The sequence below is a fragment of the Bubalus kerabau genome, chromosome 10 (assembly GCF_029407905.1).
Source record: "Bubalus kerabau isolate K-KA32 ecotype Philippines breed swamp buffalo chromosome 10, PCC_UOA_SB_1v2, whole genome shotgun sequence".
NCBI lineage: Eukaryota > Metazoa > Chordata > Mammalia > Artiodactyla > Bovidae > Bubalus > Bubalus kerabau.
Genome location: NC_073633.1, coordinates 92,847,821 through 92,874,533, shown reverse-complemented (window position 1 = coordinate 92,874,533; position 26,713 = coordinate 92,847,821). Strand labels below are relative to the sequence as shown.

General features: G+C 49.5%; 1 long non-coding RNA gene across 1 annotated transcript in view; it reads right to left on the bottom strand.

Annotated features, from left to right (window-relative positions):
* Positions 1–24,322: 24,322 nt before the first annotated feature.
* LOC129621834 (uncharacterized) overlaps positions 24,323–26,713 on the bottom strand; it is a 54,148-nt gene continuing 51,757 nt past the window's right edge. The window contains exon 2 of the long non-coding RNA XR_008699712.1: positions 24,323–24,632. This is a non-coding gene — a long non-coding RNA (uncharacterized LOC129621834). The remainder of the gene's footprint in view (positions 24,633–26,713) is intronic.

The window sequence follows — 26,713 nt, the reverse complement described above, 5'->3', positions numbered from 1 at the left end:
TGAAAATAGAGGGAAAACGTAAGTAAAGACAAAGGACAATGTTAAATAGAGAGATACGAGAGAATTTCATTTGAAACATCACCCTTCACATCCTCAACCCCCCAACTACAGCGTTTCCTTAGGACTGTATTTTCTTGTTCTCTGTCTTTCAGAAACCAAGAACACAGGAAAAGACCAGTGATGCTCAAAAACCTCTTGCTGGGTATCTTTTTAAAAATACAAGCCAGGTAAAAACACCAAAAACGTAAAGGTAAGTAAATATAATACTTGAAGAATTATATAACAAGAAAAGGAAAAAACATTATGAATGTAAGTTATTTTAAGCAGTTAAAAAAAATAAAGTTAAAATAACACTTAGCATTGGGGTTTTGAAACTCACAGCTTCCTCGATAGGAAGACCTGACTCTAATTGGGCACTTCACATTCGTGCAATTTTAATGCAGTGTTTCAGCAAACACTCACGGTCAGGCGTGAGGCTGGCTGCTACCGTAATTGGCAGGAGAGGATTCTGATATAGTTTAAAATGAAAACTGATCACATTTAAAACCAGGAGATAAAAACAAAAGCTTGTTGGAGTTTGTTTAACTGCCTTTTGCCCTCTGGATGAAATGACATTGAGAAGCAAAATAACATTATCCAGAAAACCATTCCCAGAAAAGGCTCAATCCCGGGGACGCTGAATGACAGTGTTGAAAAGACGAATATTTTTTAAAGTCATAAGGAACATAAGAGAAATTTAAAGGCAGGCAGGCGGGGGGGTGGGGGGTGGAGAGGAAGAGAAGGAAAACAAAATTCTTTGGGACAAAACGTGTGTAGGTTAAAAAGCATGGCAAATGAAGATGAAAAAACAATTATGTCTCTAACCCCCAGGAAAACTTTTATTTGGAGCTTATTTTAACCCGAGACCACACATTCCTGAATTTAAGGCATTTAGCCAATAGATCTTTTTTTTTTTAACCTCATCCAGTTTCATATCAAAAGTCCCATGGGCAAATGAAAACCAGTCTGATTTTCCTTGACGTAAGAATACATTTGACCTTTAGCGATAAGACTGTCAATGGCCATATCCAGGGAGAGAAGGGTTAGTCGGGGACCTGGGGAAGAACCGCCTGCCTCTTTGAGTGTGGCCATCTGTTCTCCAGGAGAAGGACAGCCCGGCCTGCTCACCCTCTCCGGGGTCTGCCAGCCCTACCCAGGCCCAGAAAACTGAAGAGAACCTCTTAGGAAAGACTGAACTCCTCCGATGGCAGGGACAGCCAGCCCTGTTGGGTCACTCTGGGCTCCCTCCCACACCACGGAAAAACCCCAAGGCGCACAGCCCCTCGCTGGAATGTGGCCACAGCCTGACCTCAATCCAGGCAAGGGGTAAAAGGCAGGCCAGCAGGGGCCGGCTTTAAACAGCAGAGCCCCTCGTCTCCCATCTGAAAGGGGAGCCCGCCGTGGCTCTCACACACGTGCACACACAGACACTTTCCTAGGAACGGATGCGGCTTTTGGTGCCTCGGCATTTGCAGACATCCTCCGTATCAGGGGTGTTAACGACAACAAAAAAGAGCTTGACACTCTCTTAAGCCAATGCTTGTAAGTAGAGGGGCTATTAAAATCCTTTCTGTTCTAATCCTGATCTACAGAAAGGCACTCTAGGTAGGCAGACACATCAGTGCACTCACAGGAGGGGTGGGGGGCTGGGGCCATACGTGAGCTCCAAGTTTCCCACTTATCTGTTTTGTCCGTGTCTTTTGTTGGGTGGTTGATCGTGGCAGTGGAAGGGGCTGGGGTGGTCTCTGCTCCCAGGGACAAATTGAGCCCGTGTTCTCCTACAGTCTGCCCCTCCACACACATCAAGAGTGAGGGTACCCCCGCAGAACCTGGGAGCCAGCTGGCAGTCACAAGGTGCAAGGAGGTCCTTCCAGAGCCCTGCTTCCCCCAGCGAAGCCCCTAGAGCCACTGACCAGCATGCACCCAGTCTTCCAGTGACCTCCTTCCAGTGTGGCCCAGTAAGTGTGCCAGGAAATGCTCCAGCCTGCCAAAGGGGGGCGGGTCACACTGTCACAAGTGGTAAGGGTCACATGCCCAGTGGCCTAGGGAAGAAACACGCCCCCAGTGACTGACCTCTCCCAGGCACTGCCCTGACAACCGCTCCCAGAAAGCAGTCTGGCCCTCCCACCCCCTTCCCCGGGACAGCCCTGTCATTATCAGGGAAAGGTCAGCGGCCTCACTAGAGGTGGGGGGAGTGTGTGTGGGTGGGTGGGCGTGCTGGCCCAGGAAGGGTTAATCTGCCGGCCAGCCAGCACAGGGGTCACTCTGATGTGCAGAGAAGTTGAGCATCCCAGTCCCCCAGAGCTGGTCTGCTAATTACATTTGCAATTATAAACACCACAACCTCCCTGCGCAGGGACCTGGCTGTACCAGCGGATGGGACAACCAGGATGTGAGTCTGCTGCAGGCCACCCCAGCCACACCGGAGGACACTGGGGGCAGTAGAAGCCCATGGGGCCGTGGACCCCTCCTCCGAGGAATGATCATGCATTGACAGTTCCCCGGAGGTCCAACGCTGCTGAGCCTGAGAAAAGGGATGGTCAGCAGAGAGGAAGTCCAATCAGGGGTCACCAGCACTTGGACCTTTGTTTATCCCTAGAAGTCAGCAAATGGCCCCAAGGGCAGGAGGTGAGCTCAGATTTGTCTGCTTCCAGTCCATTTTCCAGCTGAGCCCTTCGGGGCTTCCTGGCCTGGTCTGTGGACCCTCTGCTGGCACCCCACACATCCTCTGGGAACCATGGCCACGGTGGAGGACATCGGAGGCTCAGCACTCAAGCTGTGCAATCCCCAGGGGACTGTTCGGCCAAAAGCCACCCAGCTTCAAGCCAGAAGCTCCCAGCAAAGTTGGGAGGAGTCCTGACGAATTCTGGGCAGACCTCCTGGTCAAGCTGGAAGAGATGGGAGGACTGGAGCTTGCAGAGACAAAGAGCTGAATGATGGCCGGTAGGTGTGAAAAGGCACCAGCCTGGGGTGTTCAGAGTGTGGGCTGGACTTGACTTTGAAGGAGTGGATTAGGCTCTGCATCTCTGCTATTCTGTCCTCGTAAATGAGAACCACAAAGAAATCATACTGAGAAAACCACCTAAAGCGTCCAGAAGACACGTTCTAAGGAAGGGCGCTGCAGAACCGGGTCAAAAGCATCTCGGCTCTTGTCTAAATGTTTGACTGAACTCGCTTTCCTTTTGAATTCTGCTCATTCACACAGCCAGCTCCATAGCCCACCTCCCATGCAAAGACCCTGGCAATGTCTCTCCACCCCACACCTTCCTTTGGGCTGCCAGACTTGTGCAGAGCTTCCCAGTTCCTGTGCTCAAAAGAAGCTGGGCATTTTGTAGAGGACTGAAGAAGGAGACAAACTCTCATTGAGTTTAGATTATCTTAAAATTAAAAAAAAAAGAAAAGAAAGCATTTGGCAATATGTCCCATTATCAGGAACACAAATCAAGCAGACAGAGTCACAAGGGCCCCCTGGGCTAGAGCCGGGACACTCCGAGAAGACAGGCTTGTGACATGAAATCTCTATCACAGCCACGTCCCTCACAGAGCTTTCCCCGAAATCCCCTCTGTCTCTCCTCTCCCGGACTAAATGGAATATGTATTGATTCCTCCAAATCAATAGAATGAAAGGGTTCTTGTTTGGTGGGTCAGTCTGTTTCTTCATATACATTTGTTTAAGAAACATCTTTTTCGTATGTTCCAATTGTTGGTAAAAATTGAGGACTGTTTCTAAAATGGAGTTGCGGAAATAAGCTCCGAGAGGAAATTTCCAGTTGATGTCAAGATCTCACTCAGCTGGAAAGGGCCTTGCCCAGGACTGGGGCCCTCTGATTTCCTGCTAAGCTTGTCGCCCTCAGGCCTGAACAAGCCCATCCTCTTCCACGGCAGCCCACACCTTCCAGAGGGGGCTGCAGACACCGAAAGGTTTATTTCCTGGAGCCCCTCCCTCAGAAAACCAAGATGAATGTCCTCCCGCTGATTTATTTTTAAATGTACCATTAAAAATTAATTCCCCCCTTTGTTTTTCTCTGGGTCACTGATTCTGAATTACCATGTGGCATTTTTCCTACGTGTGAACCCACATATTTTACCTTTGGGACAGTTTGTTCTCTGTTTCTTTAACATCAGCAAAGTGGTCATCGGATGGTGGGTGACGAAGCACCCCCACCTCCACCACCCGCCTTGCCCGCAACTCCCTGGATTGTCTGCCGAGAATCTCCATCGGGTCCGTCCCTGACGCATTTGTACACAGGCCCACACAAGCCAGCGCGCTCACTCCGACTCTGCTGATTATATATGTACATAAAATATTGATTAGAAATGGTAATGGAGTCACCTACAGGATTGGCTACAGGAAAATGAAAATGAAGGAGAGAAAGGTATGAAGGTCCCAGTGTATCTGTGTGTGTATGTGTGAAAGTGAATTTCTCACCTAGAAAGTGAAAATAACTCTAAAATATTAAAGATCGCTCTCTGTATATTAGCAGGTGAAAGGGAAGTCTGGGGAGTTCTTCCTCGCTGGACTGTGGTCCCTGCGCCCTTGAGTTTTTTTTTTCAAGTCCGGGAATGTCAAATAAGGCAAATAGGTAGAAACTATCTGTACAGAGCACTCGAACCCACCCACTCTCGTATAGGTTCCAGAGAAACTTCGGCACCATAATGGATGGATTCATTCTACCGTCCTTCCAACAAACCAGAGAATGCAGTCCTGTGTCTTGTCACTTTGCTACCAGGGGGCTCTAAAGCTACTTGTTGTGAAGCAGAGAAACACCGGGGGGTGGTGGTCAGAAAGCTGCCTCCCCCAACAGCAGCCTCCGACCTCTACAAGCTCGTCCTTGGCAATTTTGTACCCCAGTAACCACAGCAGAGATATGCCTTCTCCAGGAGGCACGCACCTGTGTATGGGGGCCCGGCTCACTAACGCTTGGACTGCAGCCCAGCAGGTTTGGGGCTCTGAGAAACGGCATCTCACCGGGATGCTTAGATCCTCCATAGAAGAAGCAGGCACATTTCTGGCTTTTCCTGTGCCCCATGGAGTGAGAAGCTAATTCTTTGCAAAAAAAAACAAACAAACAAAAACAAGAAGGCTAGGGAGTCCAAATCCAAATCACTATCAGGCTTACTTTATAATTGATTTCCACTTCAAACCCTTCCCAGGCACCCAGGACCTCGGCTACCTCATTCCCCTTTGCTGCTTCCCTGACATTCCTTCTTTGCCCATATTTCTCGTCAAACTCAAGCCAGGGTTGCCGTCAACTCGATGAATTACCCAGCTGCTAAATCCCCCATCTCTCCTTGCTTTCCTGCTCAACATAATCAAAAGATGTACTTCCCCCATACAAAATTTCATATTTATTGACTGTGACTTGATCCAGGGACAAATACATAGATATTTCAAGCTCAACTAAAGAAGTCACCTCTGGAGAGAAGAAAACTAAATAATTTAAATATCCAATATTTGTTGTACTTGGTAATTTTATGTGAGGAAATGCCCCATAAGCATCATACATAGTTCACAGTCTCACCCACCCAGAAGGTTTCTTTGGGGGCTCCCCCTCCCTTAGGGAGGGACCACGATACTGTGAAATGGGCCCCCACCCCAACTGCACCAGCCATACAAGCTGGGATGAGTGTAACCTTTAAAGAGAATTAAAAGCCACTTTTCACACTGATGGAAATCTGAATCCAAGATCCCCCTCATCTCCTAATCCAATCGCCTTCTTCTGACACTCTGTTTCAATTCTGGCGGCACTGAAAAGATCCTCTGCCCAGGGAAACCCCAGAACTGGAATCAAAAATGTCAGCGTGGAGGCTGGACCCTGCGGTCGCCCCTCAGGAGACGCTGCTGTGAAGTTGCCTTCTCTCTGAGGCGCGGTCCACCTGGGGTTGGAGGTATTCTGTTCAGCGCGGGGCATAATCACACTCACTGGGACCCCACGTTATCCAGAGTATTGTTTTAGGGATGTCGTGCTTCCTGGGAGGAAGGGGTGGTACAAAAAACGAAAGGATGACCGAAGGAGAACTGACTTTAGTAGTTCAGCTTGGTTGGGTGGGGGTGAGGAGGAAGAATAGCAAGAAGTTAAGCACATCCACGAGAATCTAGAGTTTTCATTGTAGTATTACCTGAAGCCTTCCGGGGGAACCACATGGAGTGCGTCCACACCCAGACGCCCCGGACACCTGCCCGGAGCGCGGCGGCGCATGGAGCGCCCGCGGGGAGCCCGGGACAGGTACCTGGGCAGGTGGGACGACGATCGCGGAGGGCCCTGGGAGGGGAACGGCGGGTGGCCAGAGCAGGACCGCGCAAAGTCAAGGATGGTCGCGCGGGGCAGCGTTCGACCGTTTGGGGGATCAGTTGTGCGCGTCCCCACTCCGCGCACTCGGCAAGCTGCCCAAGTCCGGGGATCTGCGGTTACCCGGTGTCTAGCCCCCCAGCCCCCGCCGGCCACCCGCGCGCACGCGACTCAGACCACCCCAGGTTCCAGGGAGGCGAGCGCAAAGCCGCCCCGGGGCACGGAAATCACCCGCACCGCCTTGCCTAAAGCCGAGAACCAACTTTGCTTCCGCTGCAGCGTCCAGCCGATTGTCCCCACTCCTGGCGGGAGGCGGGCATCCCGTGGCCGGGCAAGCGGGGCGCAGTCTAACCCGGCCGCGCTGCCCGCACCCCTGGGAGCAGGTGGCGGGGGGGACTTGGGTCCACCGCGCCGCGTGCGCGCCCTCGGGGAGCCGCTCTGGGACAGTAGCGCAGGACCGTGCTAGCCGCCCAGTTTCCAAACCTGCGCGGCACGTTCAATTTCGCCCCCTTGCCTGGACCGCTTCTAGTCCCCCATATGAAAATAAACATTAAAGTCAAAGGGCCCGCAGGGACGCTTTCCCGAGTGGGGACGGGACATCCTTGAGACATTCCCGCACCTGTTCTGGGCTCGCTCCTCCCCATTCCACAGAAACTCAAAATATTTTCTCCCCGCGGGGGACGATAGGAGTGAATGCGAAAAGCTTTGCTCTTACCTAAGAGTGAGGGTTTGTCAAAACGCGGGGTGGCGGGGGTGGGGGGGGCGGGTGAGGGAAAAGTTAGAGTCGGGTTCACCCCCAGAAGGAAACCCAGAAAAGTGTGCGGTTTTCCCCTTCCGACGTCCCCCCCCAAGTGCCCTCACCTCCCCCCCCCCGCCACCCCCGGGGTCCCTGCCACTTCAAGAATGCCTAGAAGAACTGCGACACTCAAGACAGAGACGGCCGGACAGGCAGAAGGACAGACACAGACGGAGAAGCCGAGCACCTACTGGTTGTGGTAGCCGAGGGGATCAGGGACGCAGAGTTCGGACACGTCCATCAGTCCCGTTTTAGCATTCCCAGTTGGTAGAGAAAAGGCGGCGGGGAGATCACGCGGAAGAGCGAGTGAAGGGCACCGGCGAGGTGCGAGTCCGGGTAGGGGCACGGTGAGCCGGCCAAGGCGGAGTGGGTGGATGGAAGCGCCGCGGCGGGGCGCGAGGGAGGCCAAGAGCCGTGCGCGCCCAGCCCAGCGCTCCCGCACTCGGGCACACACTCCTGTGCGGGCAGAGGGGATGCGAAGCGGTGGAGGCGGCTCGGGCACAAGAGACTTGGAGCCCGCTAACCCTACTGTAGCTTTAAGGCTGGGAGACTGATGTATGGTTTGGCTCCTATTGGCTATCTCTCAGGGGCTGGACTTAAAGTGACAGAATCGAGCTGGGGTGGGGGGAGGGGGGGTGAGCCAGAGAGACTTCAATGGAACCAGGCGCTCGCTCGAGGTCCCCACCTCAGGAGGAGTAGGAGAACTGTGCTGTAGAGCCGCAAGGCCTGTCCTCTCGCCATTAAAGAAAAAAAAAAATTTTTTTTTTCTTTTTTAGCCCAACTGGCTGGTGGGGCTGGGGACTTGAAAGGTGTGCCCCTTATATATCCTCTCCACCCCCAACCCCCAGTCTGATCTTTTAACTGGCAAGTCCAGCAAACTCATCTCAGCCTTTTGCAAGGGGTCTCTCTTTTTTTTTTGTTTTGGAAGGGGTCTCTTTTTAAATTTAAAAACGAGACCCATTTCTCCTCCCGCCTATCAAAGAGAAGAGGCCAGCTCCTTAGAAATTCAGAGCCTCACACCTGGTGTTTGGTGCATAAAAGTGCAAAGGGTCAGGCCTGTAGGTGAGCCCCAGCAAGAGAGGGGATGATTCCCTTCCCAGCTCTCATCACCTGGGCCAGTGGGTTCTGAACAGCTCTCACAGGACTAGACGGCAGGGCTTGATGCTATAAAACACTCAAGATGTATACAGTGATGTTCTCTTCATTGGCAACCCTCAGAAACGTTCCCAGGACACAGACACAAGCAAATAAATTCCTGTCTGCTTAGAAAAACACAACGATGGTTAAAACAACCAACTTACCAGCCACATCCACTTCACGGCACAAGTAGACACTTCAACACACACACCTGAATCCCCAGCTATGAACATACCTGCATCCCTGTCTGCTGCTGTCTCCATGAACCCGAATATTACTGTACCAAAACCAGCTGTAAGTCAAGCCCCAGTCCTTCTTCTGGGGCTTGTCATCTTTTAAGATGTGCCAGCCACAGGGATAATAATCAATTTGATGATTCAAATGAGTGTGGGGAGGAGATAGGTATAGAATTATTTAAAAGGGAGGGGGGAAAAAAAGCCCTCAAGAGAGACCATCACCTTATTCTCCTATACTCTACAAAAGACAATGAGCAGTAGGGGGGAAAACATCATTTTATCATCAGAATAAAGTCTAAATGGATTGTAACTGCAGGCAGTGTTCAAGCACTTCAGGAATAAAAGCAGGAGGGTTGTGAGAAACCCCAGGAGGGGCCGGCCGCCCGGGAGGGGCTGGGGAATGGGCGGCAGGACGGCAGATGATACTTGACTTGGATAAATGGAAGCTCGTGCAGGCCGGGAAACTGAGCTGAGGTTTTTCCTCTGTGCTGAAGTGGAGGACCGCGTGGGATTCTCCAGGCTCGGGGCGCTGGCAGGTATCTCACAGAGAGATGGATGAAGACGTCGACTCTGTCAGTAGAGCCCCCAGCAGCTCTGGATTTTTTTTTTTAATCACATAGGTACTTGGTTACATCGGAAATGGAAAGAGGGGTGCAGAGATCCAACCACCATGTCTTGCCAAGACCTCAGATTGGCTTCTCTGCATCCTTTCTGGCCCCTGGAAATCCACTCGCTAAGCACTTAGCAGCCAGGGAGCGCTTTGTAAAATGAACATCCAAAGTCCCCTTCGAAATTTATTGCATTTAGGAAAGAGACCCCAGTCCTTCCCCATGGCCAACCAGCACCCCCCAGATAACAAGTGCCTATGTGTCTCCATGCCCTGTCTCAGCCCGTGAAGTGGCCCCCTCAGGCTTTGTCCCTGCCACCGAGGACGTCCCAGCTTCCAGATCACATCAGAAGCTTCTGCTATTTGCCTTGCTTCAGGTAATTTATTAGTTTGCAATTATACATATATTGGTATGATTAATACCACCCCCTGCATGCATGTGCGCGCGCGCGCACACACACACACACGCACCACTAGACTGTAAGCTCTGTAAGGGCAGGGACCTTGTCTGTTTTTGTTCACTGGAGAATCCCCAGTGTTTACCAGTGCCTGGCACATGGCAGTTGCTTAATTAAAAACTCTGTTGAATGAAATGTCAGACCATAGCAGTTTAGAGTGGGGTGGGGGCCGTCTGCTGTGGGGATAGGCTGGCTGCCCTGCAGGGACTTAGCTCCTAACAGGTTGTTTGAGATCCACTGGGTCTTTTCGGGGGTGCACTTTTTGTAAACTGGAGATAGAGCTCACTCAGTGGAGTGTGAAAAGAAAGACAACTTCACAGCTTGGAGTGGATGCAAAGCCACTGGGTACAAATGAGGGAAAACAGAAAGTCTGTGTTGGTTCAAAACATATACACACTACTGTATATAAAATAGATAACTAACAAGTACCTACTATATAGCAGAAGGAACTCTGCTCAATATTCTGTAATGGCCTATATGGGAAGAGCATCTACACAAAAGTGGGTATATCTATAACTGATTTGCTTGGCTATACAGCAGAGAAACACAACACTGTAAATCAACTATACTCCAGTAAAAATTAACATTAAAAAAGCCAGGCTCATGCCCGCACAACTACTGTCTGCATGCAAGACACAGGGACGCAGGTAGCTAAGGGCCTCGCCCCTGGGCCCTAGCTGAGTGTCCTCCAGGGCGAGAAAGAGGTCCCTGAGCTCCAGCCCTCTTTGGCCGTCCTCCTCCTCCGCAGTGACTGTCCAGCCCCATCACACACGGCATGGAGCAGAGTTCTTCCTCCCTTCCCTCCATGGCAAATGTGAGCCTGCAGACTCCACTGCAGGGGAGGAGAGGGCCCACCGGCACGGACACCCTGGGGAACCTGATCCAGCCTGGCAGGGCCAGGCTTCTCCTGTGGTTTCCCAGGCAAGTGTGGCCAGGACACACACTCTTTGTGGGACCAGTTTTTCTCCTCCCCTCTGTCCCCAGCCAGCTCATGGCTGGTGGGGTTCCTTCCCAAAGCCAGGGTGGGTTCCGGGCCTCTAGCTGGAGGTCGAGTGCAGAGGACGCCTGGGCTCTGGTCCTGACCATTTTGCATGGCCTGGCCTAAGTCAGCTCTTCTCCAGAAAGCAAAGGTGGTACTGGGGGGTAGAGTCAGGGTGGGCAGATCTCTTGGGCTCCCGCAAGCTCAAAAGTCGTTCGGCCCATCATCTTCTCAATCTTCCACTGCTCACCCGGAGCAGGTGCTATTTCTAGTCCACCCCCACCCCAGCAAAAAGCTCTAAGCCACCTCTTTACTCTCCTCTGTCCCCATATTGGCACCCCCAAGTGGGCAAGTCAGCCCAAGGAGAATGGAACAAAAGGCATCGGACACAGGAATTGTGGAGGGTAGAAGGGGAACAGCAGCTGACATTGTTCTTATGACAAACTCCTTTAAATAGACATTTCTTACATTCACAAGACCTTATGGCTGGGGGGCGGGGGGTGGGAATGGGAAGGGTTCGGGCAATCATTTAGAACCATCATCAGACTTTATAAATAAGGAAATTTTTAAGTGGCCCTGTGTGGTGGAGTGACCTACCCAAGGTCACACAGTGAAGAACTGGCAAAGCATGGATTTCTACTTATTCTATTCATAATTCTTTGTATGCAGGTCTCTTCACTTTCCCTCCTCCCTCCTTCCCCAAGTTCAAGCTCTCTCCTAAGGAATATTCCACTCTTCCCCAAGTGGAAGAGTGTGGACCCTTTCCCAAGTGGTTTCCTTGGGGTTGGGTTCCAGGAGGCAGATAAATAGGAAAAGATTCCCAGACACTGCTCAGCCTGTTCTGTCCCCCAAACCTATGTTTCCCTGGATACAAAAAGCACCCAGTGTCTCACAAATAGCCGAACCCAGGTCCACACTATCCACCCGCTCTTTCCCATCCCAGTCTGGCTAAGTCCTAGAATGGGCTGTCTGAATGCCTGCACCTGGATCTTGAGGACCACTCAAGCTGCCTTGCCATAATCTATGCAGCTGAACCCAGAGCATCACCCATTGCCGCAAATGTGGTGAAGATCTCCGCCCTTGGAGCGTGTGCCGTCTCGAGGTGCCTCCCCACCCTGCTCTGACACTGATCTTTTCTGCGCAGGAAACAACAGCAGCAAGCAATGTCTCTCAGATTTCTGAATCCCCTCCCTGCACTGGCTACTCTCCAGCCCAACAATGAGGAGGCTTTTCTCCTCTTTCAAGCCAGGCAACCCAGCAGGAGGACCTGATGGCCTCATCACAAAAGACAAGACCCAATAGGAATTTCTGGAGATCCTGCCACATTCTCCCTAAGCACAGTGAACACGAGACACTAATTGTTTATAGCATCCCTGTCCCTCGACGGCATCCACGTTCACCATACCAAGTTTCCAGGTGAGAACGATACCTACAAGGCATGTAGTTACTCCTTACCACCAGCCCAGGAAGGAGAGGGTGCCTCCATGGAACTGTCTGATCACAATCCACGCCAGGGTAAGCACTGTTCCACCCCAGGGTGAGCACTGGGGGAGGTGAGCTGGGAGAGTGCATCCATTGATGGTCCGTGAGGACTAAGGTGGGCCCAGCCTGGACAGTGAGCCTGACCTGGGCATCTCTGGGGATCTTGCTGATCAAGCCAGGGCTCTGTGAACTCCTGGCCAGAGAAAATGTCCCCGACCACACACCCCTGTGGGCCCGCTGTCTTCTCAAGGCTTGAATTTTGGGATGTGGGGTTATATCCCCCTGTGCTGGTCAGCAGACTGGCAGCCCACTGGCTGGCACAGGTCCCAAGGATCATAATGAACTGATAACACTAATACAATGCGAGTTTGTGCTCCCATAATAGTCTCCTGCTGACAGATAAATGCTGCGGAAACATGATGGCTTTTCCTGAAGCTGTAAGGGGCTATTATTGGGGCAAGAAGGTTCGTGTTCTGTTGGCACTGCCGCCGTGACACCAAAGATGAAATGTGAAGGGGGCTACGTCTTGAGTGGATAAATGCTTGGGGTCCCTCCCACCACTACTATCCACTTCATTATCTGAAACCCCTACCAGGGGTCTTGGAGGAATAACTTCCAGATATTTCAAAGCTCTGTGATTATCATTTTTTTTTTTCCCTGAGTCTCAAGATTCCATTCTCACTAACACAGCTGCATGGCATATTGAAGTTCTCTGTGTGCCCAAAAGATTCCTTTCCCTGTGCAAGACGGCGACTGCAATGAGCAGGCAGGAAGGTGAGATGTGTCCCTCCAAAGAAACAGAGATCTTTCCCCTTCCTCATCTCCAGGAGAATAGGAACACATCATGACTCTAAGAGCTTTGCCACCTGCCAAATTTTGGGAGGAAGAGAGAGGAACAGGAGGGGGAGTACAAAGAGAGGAAGAAAGAGGAGGTACAGAACGAGGAGGAGGGTCAGTGAAGAAGAAAGTACCTTGTTAGCACCTGGTACCTAAGAGGCATTAAACAACTTGCTATTGACTGACTGAATGAGCTGCCTAATTAAGTATTTTCCATTACAGTGGATGGTGGGTTTTTATCAAAACTAATAACAAAGAAATCTGACCTTATTTTCATCTGTGTCACATATTAATTTATCACCCAATTTCTTGTGACTTTTGCATCAGTTTGTGCATAAAACATGGTCGATTTCAAATATCAAGCAAGCAGTTTGTTTCTAGGGCCTTATCATTAGTAAAAGGCCAGATTTTCTTTGGCGATAGCTTTTTTTTTTTAATATATTTGTATTTTTTTCAGAGTTAGGTTTTATTCAGTGGGAATTTTTAGGACTGCAAGCCCCCAAGACAGCATCTCAAGTGGCCCAGACAGAACTGCTCTAAGGAGGCGAGGGAAGGAGCCAAAACATACAGAAGTTTTGCAATGAAGGACAGGTGGGCTGAACATCAAAAGATGATTGTTAATTCAAGGAAGCCGGATATCTCGAGTTAAGGAATTTAGCATTTTTCTATGTATGGGAAGATGCAAGAGTCTGAGCTCACTGAAATCATTCCCTTCCTATGCTGGATGACAGTTTTAACTGCCAAAGTGTCATGGTCAACAACTGGCCACAGAAAGAAGGAAGAATTTGTTTGGCAAACTCAACAAATTATGCCTCCCAGTACATTTCTACTCTCAGAGATAATTACCTCAAAGAAATTATTAAATATGTGAAACTTTGGGAAAATTAATTGTAAGCTAACACACACGTGTTAAGTGTTGCCATTTAGTGGGAAACAAAGAAACGTGTTGGCTGAGCCTGTCTCCCTAGCGTTAATGATATAAAAGTCAACACGGGGAACACTGAAACGCGATTTCATTTCCTAATGGCTCAATTAAGGTAGAACTTCTTATTTCATTATTCTTTAGAATAAAATGCATTTTATTTTTGCTCTAGTAAAATGTTTTATGGAGAGGGAAAAACAGCACATGCTTTTAGGTTTTAGGAAAAATCAAATGTAAGTGTTTTATAAACTGTAAAGTGCTCGAGCTATGTAAAACATGATTAAGATGAGAGCTTTCGACTGTGTTTTTACATGAGAAAAGTGCTGGTCAACAGTTGCCTTCCCAAATGTAAATTGTAATGAAGCCAGTCACATCAGCGAAGTCCGCACCGCTCGGAAAGAGGTAATTAAGAGTGTGTACATGTTAAGCCACTTCACTCAGGTCCCACTCTTTGTGATCCCATGGACCGTAGCCTCCCAGGCTCCTCTGCCCATAGGATTCTCCAGGCAGGAATACCAGAGTGAATTGCCATGCTCTCCTCCAGGGGATCTTCCAAACCCAGGAATCAAACAAACCTGCCTCTCTTACGGCTCCTGCATTGGCAGGTGGGTTCTTTACCACTAGCGCCACCTGGGAAGCAGTTATGAATGGGTCAGTACCAATTCCAGATGAAGGCTCCAGCCTTGGGGCCAGGGCCTCCCCTTACAACTTCATTCCTCATAAACAATTAGCAACAAGCTTCACTAGAACTCCTGTCTTAGAAGGCTTTGCCTTTCCAAGAAGAACGAGGCAAGGCAGGAAGGGAAACTGCAGGAGGACCAAAGAGGGTTTAGAGAAATAGAGAAGAAGGCAGTCAACGGTACAAGATTTAATATGGATAAACACCGGTAATACACTTGTCAGCAATGACCCTAGAATGAGCCAGACTGTAGGAGAGCTGGTGGAAGGGCAGCGATGCAGAGAGAGATCGGGGTCAGGACAGATAGCACATCAAGCATGGGCCTCCAGCTCAATGGCATGATAAACACTGCTTTGGGGTAATTCTACAAAACCCAGCCGAGCAAGGAGCAGCCGTAATTCCTCTTTACTCTCTCTTACTACAGGCACTGATGGAATTTTACGCGCAGCCCTGAGGAACTTGCTTCGAAAGCAGACTGGAAGGGTGATGAGGAAAGGACTGGAAGAGTGGTGAAGAAGGTGTCAAGGCCTCCCGAAGGCTGTCTGAGCCCCACATGGCGAGGGACAAACGTGGGACCATGTGGGATGGGTTGCCCCTGTGCACTGAAAGTCAACACCTGTGTTCAGAGCCCAAGTCACACGTGCACACTGTAGGCGTCGTCGCTGGTCCCCTCGACTGCCTCCTTTTTCTCTCTGGTTCAGCACCCCATTCAGGCTGAGTCTCACCTCCACGTCCAGTCCACGAGGGCTGGTTTAGTGAGGGTCCCAGACGATGCACCCTAGAAGTTCAGGAGGGTAGCTCCCTGAATTCTTCCGTTTTTTCCCTGCCCTCTGAGCACTGTTTTATGGTGTGGTTTCTCTTTATAAGCCCTCCGGAAGAGACATGCACGCCAGACACCCTGCTAAGCACGTGGTGGCCTGCACGGTATGCATCACATCACTTTGCTTGGCATCTAACCTCGCCTCCCTCCCCTTCCCATCGCCCTCCCTTCCCAGGCCTTATACTTCTCCAATGAAGTGTCAGCATTTTGTGTGTGTGTGTGTGTTTCTTCTTTTTCTGTCTTTTATTTATTTTAATTGGAGGATAATTACTTTACAATATTGTGATGGCTTTTGCCGTACATCAACACGAATCAGCTGGCCTCCGGCTCTGTTTTCTAGCTGAGATCAAGACTGAATCAGCAAGTGGCTCAGGACCACCGACTTGCTCACAGTTCACGCTATTTTATTATTTACTATGCCTTGCTTGGTTGGGGAGGAGGAGCGTAATGAGTGCGATGATTGATGGGTTGTGACGGGTGGGCACTGCACCAGTAACAGCCTCACTGACTTACAAAGGCCTAGGTGGACCTTGCCACACCCACCCATTCACCCATCCGTTCGGTCAGCTTGGTTCCCGTTCAGTTGCCAAGACGTTCAAGTCAATGGTGTCGTCTGAAGCCAAACGTCAGGACCCCTGGCCCGGCGTCCCTTCTCCACCGCCCTCTCTTCCAGTACATGCTGTGTTCTCCCTTCTCCCTGGTTTTCTTCATCCTGAGCTGAGCCACTTCCTGGGGTGACCACGTGTTCACCCACCCAACTCTGTGCTTAGTTTTAGCCTCAAGCACCGGGAGAATCCAGGGGCTTCAGGAATAGGTTTATGGTCTCACGTGGCAAAGTCTCCAGGGGCAGGTGGTTTCATCTTTTGGGTGGGCTGTCCTTAGCATACTGGCTGTCACCTTCGCCTGATCCCCCTAGAGGTGAAGCTTGCTTCTCGTGGCGTAGGTACCACTTCCTCACCCAACGTGTCCAAAGCCGGGAAGGGGGTGTGTGCATATATGAGTTTATGCTGGGAGAAATGTCCCCCCTGTGTCTCTAGTTTGTTTGTCTTGATTTGATTAGATTCCAGAGGAAAATCTTTCTTCCCCACTGCAGCAGACTTATCCTCACGTCTTCTCAGCCAGAATCCAGAACCACACTCACCCTAAACCAGTCACTGTCAGAGGAGAAATGGTTGCCGTGATTGGTTTAAAATACATTTACTCCCAGAAGTGGGGGGAGAGGCTCTCTGCTCCTGAGAACATTAATGTTCAGTGACAAGCAAGATTCCCTTCTGTCACAGGGGGAAGCAGGAAAGGCTATTGGGTGAGCAACCAACAGTGTCTGCCACACCTGGGCCGTACCATCGGCAGATTGGTGGCGATTGGCTGCCCATGGATGCAAGCAAGAAGGGGGTCACCGTCTGACAGGATGTAAAAACAGTGTAAAGCTAACTCTTAAGCCAGGCTACATTGTGTTCTCACCTTGCTGCAGCAAGTCAAAACAATGTCAGTGATAAAACACTCTTCCCAGGACTTCCCTGAAGTCTAGTGGTTCAGACTCTGCTTCCAGTGCATCCAATGCAGGGAGTGTGGGTTCGATCCCCGGTCAGGGAATTAAGAACCCACATGCTGTGTGGCATGGGCCAAAAAAAAGGCAAAACAAAACTGTTGCAGTTGCTGTTGGGTTTTAATAATATATGTACGCTTCAAATTAGCATATTCTTATTACTTGTCCTTTAATACAAATTGCATTCCACCTGAAGGTAATAAGTCAGCCACACACACACAAACTTAGCTCTAGGGGTGTTTCAAGAGTCCATTCTTAAAAACATGGGTTCAACCAAGCTCACTTAAGGCCTGTCTGTCTTGACCCCTGTGGTACTTCCTAAACATATCCTTGTGTTTAAATGGTAAATTCAAAGTAAACAATGACAGCACAGGGATTTCTAGAGACAGGAAAGAACTCGACTTACTTCAGTCTTGTTATTCTATGTGAAATTTTTATTTGCATTTAAAATTTAAAACAGTGAAACAGAACTGCGAGATGTAATATTCACAAGCTCAAATATTAGTTTTTACATGAAAAATCTTACTGGATTTGAATAATAACATTGAAACATTGAAATGTGTTCATGCTTTTGAACTGTTTATTTTTAGATTATCAACAGTCAGGAAAATAATGATTATTATAATGACTACTTGATTATATCCCAGTGTAAATTGGTTGTAGAGGATGGCAGATCCGGGTATCAAATATTCAGGGTCTGCCCACCCTATTGTCTGTTGTTCTGTCTCTTCCTGCCCCCAGCTGGGCTGGTGGTCCTGAGAAACAGAGAAAGGTGACTGACCACATTTTCCTAGGGTATCTTTAAGGGATACCTCCCTTGTGGCTCATCTGGTAAAGAATCCACCTGCAGTGCACGAAACCTGGGTTTGATCCCTGGGTTGGGAAGATCCCCTGGAGAAGGGAAAGGCTACCCACTCCAGTATTCTAGCCTGGAGAATTCCGTGGATTGTATGGTCCTTGGGGTCGCAAAGAATCGGACACGACTGAGTGACTTTCACTTTCACCTTCATCTTTAAGGGAACCATCTCCAAACAGGTCATCAGTAACCATCCCTGTGGGCTTCCCTGGAAGCTGTGGGCTTCCCTGGTAGCTCAGCTGGTAAAGAATCAGCCTGCAATGCAGGAGACCCTGGTTTGATTCCTGAGCCTGGAAGATCTACTGGAGAAGGGATAGGCTACCCACTCCAGTATTCTTGAGCTTCCCTAGTGGCTCAGATGATAAAGAATCTGCCTGCAATGTGAGAGACTTGAGTTCGATCCCTGGGTTGGGAAGGTCCCCTGGAGGAGGGCATGGCAACCCACTCCAGTATTCTTGCCTGGAGATTTCCGTGGACAGAGGAACCTGGTAGGCTACAGTCCATGCAGTCTCAACAAGTTGGATATGACTGAGTGACTTACACTTTCACTTCAACCATCCTTGAGCCCAGAAAGTGTCCACACAGCCCCTCAGCACCTTCAGTTTGTCTCCATTTACTCTATCTTCCTCCAATTGAATAATTCTGCCTGTGATCTCATACCAACAATAAAGACAGAAACTCTATTTCTTATTTATGATACGATCGATTCCTTCTTTTCGTCCATCACTAATATTGTAGCATTTTCATTTTCTCCTCTTTTTCCATTGCTCATTGAAGAACACCAACTCTAATATGACTGTTCCGTGATGGGGGTGGAGGGGGTGGTGGGGAAGGACCATTTACTGAGCATCACTCTGTGCTGGGCACTCAGCACTGTTCTGTTCTGACTCAAGGTTATCCACCCCACTTCACATCTGAGCTGGGTGTCATTACTTTCATTTTATCTGTTAAGGAGGGACTGGCTACCCACTCCAGTATTCTTGCCTGGACAATCCCATGGACAGAGGAGCTTGGGGGGCTACAGTCCATAGGGTTGCAAAGAATCGGACATGACTAAAGTGACTGAGCACTCGCACACAGCCGATTAACAATGTTGTAATAGCTTCAGGTTAACAGCGAAGGGACCCAGCCAGCCATCCGTATATATGTATCTATTCTCCCCCATCTATTTGCCATGAAGTGATGGGACCGGATGCCATGATCTTAGTTTTCTGAATGTTGAGTTTTAAGCCAGCTTTTTCACTCTCCTCTCTCACTTTCATCAAGAGGCTTTTTAGTTCTTCTTTGCTTTCTGCCATAAGGGTGGTGTCATCTGCGTATCTGAGGTTATTGATCATGATCATGGCATCCGGTCCCATCACTTCATAGAAAATAGATGGGGAAACAATCGAAACAATGACAGATTTTATTTTGGAGGGCTCAAAAATCACTGCAGATGGTGACTGCAGCCATGAAATTAAAAGACACTTGCTCCTTGGAAGAAAAGCTATGACCAACCTAGATAGCATATTAAAAAGAAGAGACACTACTTTACCAACAAAGGTCCATCTAGTCAAAGCTATGGTTTTTCCAGGAGTCATGTATGGGTGTGGGAGTTGGACTATAAAGAAAGCTGAGCGCTGAAGAATTGATGCTTTTGAACCGTGATGTTGGAGAAGACTATTGAGAGTCCCTTGGACTGCAAGGAGATCCAACCAGTCCATCCTAAAGGAAATCAGTCCTGAATGTTCATTGGAAGGACTGATGCTGAAGCTGAAACTCCAATACTTGGGCCACCTGATTCGAAGAAGCAGCTCCTTGGAAAAGACCCTGATGCTGGGAAAATTTGAAGGCAGGAGGAGAAGGGGACAACAGAGGATGAGATAGTTGGATGCCATCACCGACATGATGAATATGAGTTTGAGTAAGCTCCAGGAGGTGGTGATGGACAGGGAGGCCTGGCGTGCTGCAGTCCATGGGGTCACAACGAGTCGGACACGACTGAACGACTGAACTGAACTGATTCTCCCTAAACTTGCCTCCCATCTAGGATGCCACATAACTTTGAGCAGAATGCCAAAGGGTGAATTTTAACTTTCTATGACTTGGAGAAGGTGAAGGCAGCAGGAAGAAGACAGAAGGAGTGGTGAAAAGAAAGACAATCTACTGCCAAACCCCGCTTTGGCCCCATTAGGGCCAATTTGCTTGGTTGGAGTAGGTTCAAATCAGCAGCAATTCTGAAATCACCTGGATGCATGGAAATAGTTTCTGCAAACACCCAAGATAGCAGGAGGCCCCCTCTGGATGGAGAATAAAGTCCCTAATAAAACAAGGAGAGCTCCTTACCCCATATTCCCTCCCTTTACAGTCTGAAAGGCCATCATGAGATCAAACAGGTGGATTTATTTTCCTGTTTCTTCCAACACCCACCAATATGCATTCCCTTTTGTTCCTTGGAGCCTAGCTACCCCAGCCACTCCACCGGGGAGACTCACTTCTTGCCCCAGAAAATGCATCTGTACAGAGATTTAGATTTAGAAATTCTTAACTGACAGCCCGTATGAGGGGGTCACAGGAGAGGGACTTTCCCATCAGCAGGAATGTTTTTGCCTATGGGATCATAAAAGCATCATTTTAAAGCAGTGGTTTTCAAACTTCAAAAAAGAGCCCAAAGAGTCTTTCATGGGATGGAACTGTACGCAGCACTGTTACATAAAGCAGCAAAAAGCAGCTTGTTACGTTTGATGAGTTGTCCCAGTCTCAGTCCTTCACCAACACCTCCAGGAAGTCCATGAACCACCTCTATGGAATCTCCAAGCCCCCTTGGAACATTCTTTGACAAAACGTTCTCTCTAAAAATCAGTGTTCTCTCCCCTCCTACATTGTTGGTGGGAAGGTAAATTGGTACAGCCTCATGGAGAACAGTATGGAGGTTCCTTAAAAAATTAAAAATATAGCTACCATATGACCCTGCAATCCCACCCCTAGGCATATATCTGGAGAAAAACATGATCCGAAAGGATACAAACACCCCAATTGCAACACGGTTTAGGATAGCCAAGATGTGAAAGAAACCTAAACATCAATCACCAGAGGAAGGGTTAAAGAAGATACACACACACACACACACACACACACACACACACACACGATGGAATATTACTCAGTCATGAAAACAGAATGTAATAATGCCATTTGGAGCAACATGGATGGACCTAGAGATAGTCATACTGAGTGAAGTAAGTCAGACAGAGAAGGAGAAATATTGCATGGCATCCTATATGTGGAATCTAAAAAGAAATTGTACAAATGAACTTATTTATGAAAGAGACTCACAGACTTAGAGAATGAATTTATGGTTGCTGGGGGGGCGGTGAAGAATGGGAGGAAGGGATAATTAGGGAATCTGGGATCGACATACCCATGGTTATGTTTAAAATGGATAACCAACAAACACCTACCGTATAGCACATGGAACTCTGCTTAATGCTATGTGGCAGCCTGCATTGCAGGTGGATTCTTTATTGCTGAGCCCCTGGGGAAGTGACTTTGTACCATACCTGATTTGAAATCCACCTGTGCATCATGACACTGTTTGAGAACCAGCTATGGTTCTATACTCATACAGTACGTGGTACCTGTACTGTGCCCATCATGGGGGGGAGGAGTTTTGGGGAGAACGGATACATGTATATGTATGGCTGAGTCCCATACTGATTGTATGTTGGCTGATTGTTAGTTGGCTATGGTGAAAGTGAAGTTGCTCAGTCATGTATGACTCTTTGCGATCCCATTGACTGTAGCCTACCAGGCTCCTCTGTCCATGGCATTTTCCAGGCAAGAGTACTGGAGTGAGTTGCCATTTCCTTCTCTAGGGGATCTTCCCGACTCGGGGATCGAACCCAGTCTCCCACATTGCAGGCAGACGCTTTACCCTCTGAGCCACCAGGGAAGCCCCCTGTTGGTTGGCTATACCCTGATACAAAATAAAAAGTTTTTTTTTTTTTTTTTAAGAACAGGAAAAGGTATATTAAAAAAAAAAACAACAACACTGTTCTCCAAACAGCATTGAATCAATCAACAAATAAATAAATAAAACAAGAAACATCTCTACTACAAATCAGACCCTGGCCTAGAACGGCATCCCCTTTGGAGGGGAAGTTAGAGGAAAAGTTGCAACCTGCCCAAACACCCTTGCTTTTTTGTATCAATGCCCCTTGCCACTCAGAATGAGACCAACCCCATTCAGGTGGCCGCATATGTGAGCGAGGACCAAACTTGTCATCATGGGTAGTACAACTGGCTGGTTCCCAAACAGTGTCATGATGTACGGGTGGATTTCAAACCAGGTATGGTATGAAGACACTTCCCCAGTGACTCAGCAGTAAAGAATCTGCCTGCAGTGCAGGAGATGCAGGAGAGATGGGTTCAGTCCCTGGGTTGGGAAGATCCTCTGGAGGAAGAAAGGGCAACCCACTTCAGTCTTCTTGCTCGGAAAATTCTGTGGAGAGAGGAGCCTGGTAGGCTACAGCCCATTGGGTTGCAAAGAGTTGGACACGACTGATGACTGAGCACACACACACAGTATGAAGTCAGTTACCAGGAATGTTAATATTGGTAAAGTCTCCAGATTTGCAAGCATAATATTCATAATCATTTAGTATCACTTGCATTCACTTGTGTGGGAAGTGCTTTTTTGAGTAAGAGCAGAAGGTGTGAATCAAGATACAACTAACGCTTGTGAATTACAAGGAATGCTCTGATGCTGACGGGAAACAACCTCCAGGGAAATGCCCCAGTGAAGAGTCTGCCACTGGCGTAGGGGTGATCTGAGCTCCAGCTCTCACTCTGTCCTTAATCAGCTCCGTGATCCCGGGATAACATGTGACCCTCTTATTCACGTTTCCTCTGTCTTTAAAATGGTTTTTTGCTTGGTAATGTGGATACACACTTCTGTGGAGACTCAGACAGCAAGGAGTCCACCTGCTATGCGGGAGCCCCGGGTTACATCCCTGGGTCGGGAAGATCCCCTGGAGAAGGAAATGAAAACCCACTCCAGTTTTCTTGCCTGGAAAAATCCCATGGATGGAGGAGCCTGACAGGCCCCAGTCCGTGGGGTCACAAAGAGTCGGACACGACTGAGTGGCTTCACTTGCAGGCTTTCAGTGTGGTGTAATGCTCTTTGCTCAGTAGCTGGCACAGAATCTGTGACCAACAGACACTGGCTCCACCCTGTTCTTTCCCGAATGGGGGTCCAGACCTCAACTCTGCCTCTCCTAGGGATATCTTCTTCCCAGAACACATTCACTGTCCACATTGCATTTAGCCCTCCAGAAAATCACGACAACTGAGGCTAAGGTGGTTGTTGTTTAGTCGCTAAGTCATGTCTGACTCTTTGGGAACCCATGGGCTGCAGCCCAGCAGACTCCTCCGTCCATGGGATTTCCCAGGCAAGAATACTGGAGTGGGTTTCCACTTTCTCCTCCAGGGAATCTTCAAAACCCAGGGATCGAACCTACTTCTCCAGCATTGGCAGGAGGATTCTTTACCACTGAGCCACTGAGCCAGCCCATACGAGTCCCGCTCACAGCGTTCCTCTCTGCTCTACTGCTGCTCCTGATCCTGTGGGTCTGGAGATGGGAGGCTTTGCAGCAGCATCTTCCAAGCTGTGATGGGAGCACAACTCCTCTTAGCCTGGCCACCCTCTGCCCATCCCTTACCACGAGCTTCCCAACCGCAGAGTCCAAGTGTGGAATGCCTGGTCTATCATGGTGAGCCGCAGATTCTCACGCAATATCAAGGTCAAGACCACACAGTTAGGACCACCGACTAGAGATGCCTTTGAGTCTGCTTTTAATCTTTGCTGTGATTCAAACTTGGAATTTCATGCCTACCCAACACTCCACTGGAATCTGAGTCTTTCAACAGGGGCCAAAGGAACTGCCATTCCTATATACTCTGAGGCTTACTCCATCCTTGTAAATCTTCTTACACACCAGTTAATAGCATCAGGTGTCACCCAGGCAACCCTCAGAAATGTGCATAGTACTCTCACTTCTTAATCTTGGAAGAAGAGCCATCAATACGTGAAAATCCACCTCCTGGCCATTCCTTCTCCAAAGGACCAGTTAGAAGGTAATGAAGAGACCAGAGTGGTATAGTCTCCTACAGCTGGACTCACCTCACCTCACTGAGTGGCAGAGAAGAGACTGACTACCTGAGCTGGCCTCGCACCCCAGCCTCTCGTCTCAAGCGACCTCTCAACACGTTGAATGGCCTTAGACAGGAGCCCAGGCAGAGAGGTATGTGAGCCCTGGACCCCACCTGTCTGGGCCCCGGGTAACCAAGTCATCTTGGAGATGTGTTGGGACCATCTCCAATGTATGAAGGTCTTAGTGTAATGAAAACACAGAAATGGCTTCTCAAATGTATCCTTTCACGATCCCATGATCAATAATGTGAGACAGTCTGCTGGAAGGCTGAATGGCAGCCGCTCCAAGCAGGGTACAAGCTGTGTGTGTGTCGGGGGGGCTGGCGGCGAGGGGCTTGCCATCTCAAACCCCTGCTGGACACTATCTCGTGGGTCTAGTGAGGTCGTGATCAGAGGCACAGCAGTACCTTCTATCTGGTGAGGGGGAAATAAAGAAAGTCAGGCCACCTTCTGGATAACACTCCTGGGTCCCTTCTTGCTGCTGTGTGTGGGGGGTGGGGGTTGTGGAATAAACAGATAATAAAGATTAATAGCGTGTCCTTGCAGTTCAGGATGGAACAACTCAGAAAGGCAGGCAGGTGCGAACAGATCTGAGACTGGGGGACAGAACCAGAGTGAATCTTTATCTTCTGTTAAGGCTGCTTCCATGAAATGCCAGCCAATGCAACAGAGCTTCTTGATACAGCAGTCCATGAAGCAGCAGACTGGATGGGGTGCCCCACAGTCTCTGAGGTGCCTCGTAGACTCGATGAGGTGCCCTAAAGAGGAAGGGAGACCATCAGCCCCTGCCTGCACGTTCACAGGTGAGCAGGCCAGGGTCTGCTGCAGAGACCCAGGTGTCTCAGATCCTCGGGGAGGGAGCAGGGGTGAAGAACGAGAACCTACAGGAGGAAATTTGGGTACCAACAGGAGCCCTACAGAGTCATGTAACCATCAGGCGGAGCTGCGTGGGGTGGGATTGCCACCCTCACACTCCAGGTGGCCCCCAGAGAAGAAGAGCAACACGACAGGGTGACAAGGACGCCAGCACCACAAGGACTCTGGTCACCCTCTCCCAGAGGAGGCAGGAAGAGCAGCCTCTGGAGAGCTTCCCACCCATGAGGCCTCAAAGGGCTTCTGCAGCACCCTCAGGCCACCCTAGACTGACCCCAGCCTGCCCGGTCTTCAGTTCAGTTCAGTCGCTCAGTCGTGTCTGACTCTCTGCGACCCCATGGACTGCAGCACGCCAGGCTTCCCTGTCCATCACCAACTCCCGAGTTTACTCAAACTTATGTCCATTGAGTTGGTGATGCCATCCAGCCATCTCATCCTCTATTGTTCCCTTCTCCTCCTGCCCTCAATCTTTCCCAGCATCAGTCTTTTCCAAGGAGTCAGTTCTTCGCATCAGGTGGCCAAAGTATTGGAGTTTCAGCTTCAGTATCAGTCTTTCCAATTAATATTCAGGACCGATTTCCTTTAGGATGGACTGGTTGGATCTCCCTGGAGTCCAAGGGACCCTCAAGAATCTTCTCCAACACCACAGTTCAAAAGCATCAATTCTTCGGCACTCAGTTTTCTTTACAGTCCAACTCTCACATCCATACATGACTACTGCCTGATCGTAGCCACTCCTTTTTTCCTAATACATCCCTTGTAGAAAAGTCAGAAAGTAAGGAGGGGTGGCCCTGGATCCAGCCACACCTGAGGACAGGATCTGCAGAGAAGTGAGCCTTGGGCTTCTGCTTCTCTCAGTTGGATTTCTTCCATTCCATCTAAGCCACCAGGGAAGCCCTCTTTCATCCTCAAGTCCCAGCACACCCAGCTCTTGGTGTCTTGCTTCCTGGATCATTCCCCACCCCTCACCTCCACCCCCCTGGTGTCCCCTTTTCTCTTCTCCAGCCTACCTTCCCCAGGGAGTCCCTCCTCCACCAACCCTGGCTACGGAATCCATCCTTTCCCTGGGCTGCCCATGCAGCCTGCCCTGGGATCTCTACTCCCTGGCCACTGCTGCAGACAGTTCCAAGAAGGGGGAGGGTGGTGACTGGGTGCCCACCAGCTCTGCCCACACAGGGCCACATGCTCTGCTCCTGGGCCCCCATCCACATATCCATGTATAAGCCACGGGGCTTTGGGCAGGCCACAGGGACAGTGATCCTACTGACCTTGGAGGGTGGTTCTGAGGATGAACTGAGACGAGGCACACACAGCTCCCAGCATAGTGACCGGCCTAGGGTAAGTCCTCAATAAACTACTGTTCTTTCACCCCCTAAAAAGGCACTCACTTGAGTCTAAAGGTACAATACCAGGCATCCTAATTTGTACCTCCCTCATTCGTGAACGCTTTTGCCTCTATGTCCCTTTCACACCTGGCAACACCAACATGAGCTTTGGCTAGAGTTTTTGGAAGGCATCGGTAAGGCCAATGAAAATCAATTCCTTCCGCACAGAGCCAAGTGCCAGATGACTGGAGGCACTGACACCTTCTGGTGTGATAGAATTATGATCAGCAAGACCTAATACCAGCTTTGGTTTTGCAGAAAGAAGACACTCATGGCCCTCCCCTACCATTGTGCTTGGAATCCCAGAGGGTTATCTTAGGGCAGTGACTCTCAAAGTGGGTTCCACAGACCAGCAGCGTCACCATCACCTGGGAATTTGCTAGAAATGCAAATTCCTAGGCCCACCCTAGACCTAGGTGGGATCCAACACTACATATTAACAAGCAGTCAAGTCATCCAGAAGATTTGGATGCATGTTCTGGTTTGGAAACCACAAATCTGAGGTTTCACAGCCATTAGGTACTGCTGCTGCTACTGCTAAGTCACTTCAGTCGTGTCCGACTCTGTGTGACCCCATAGAC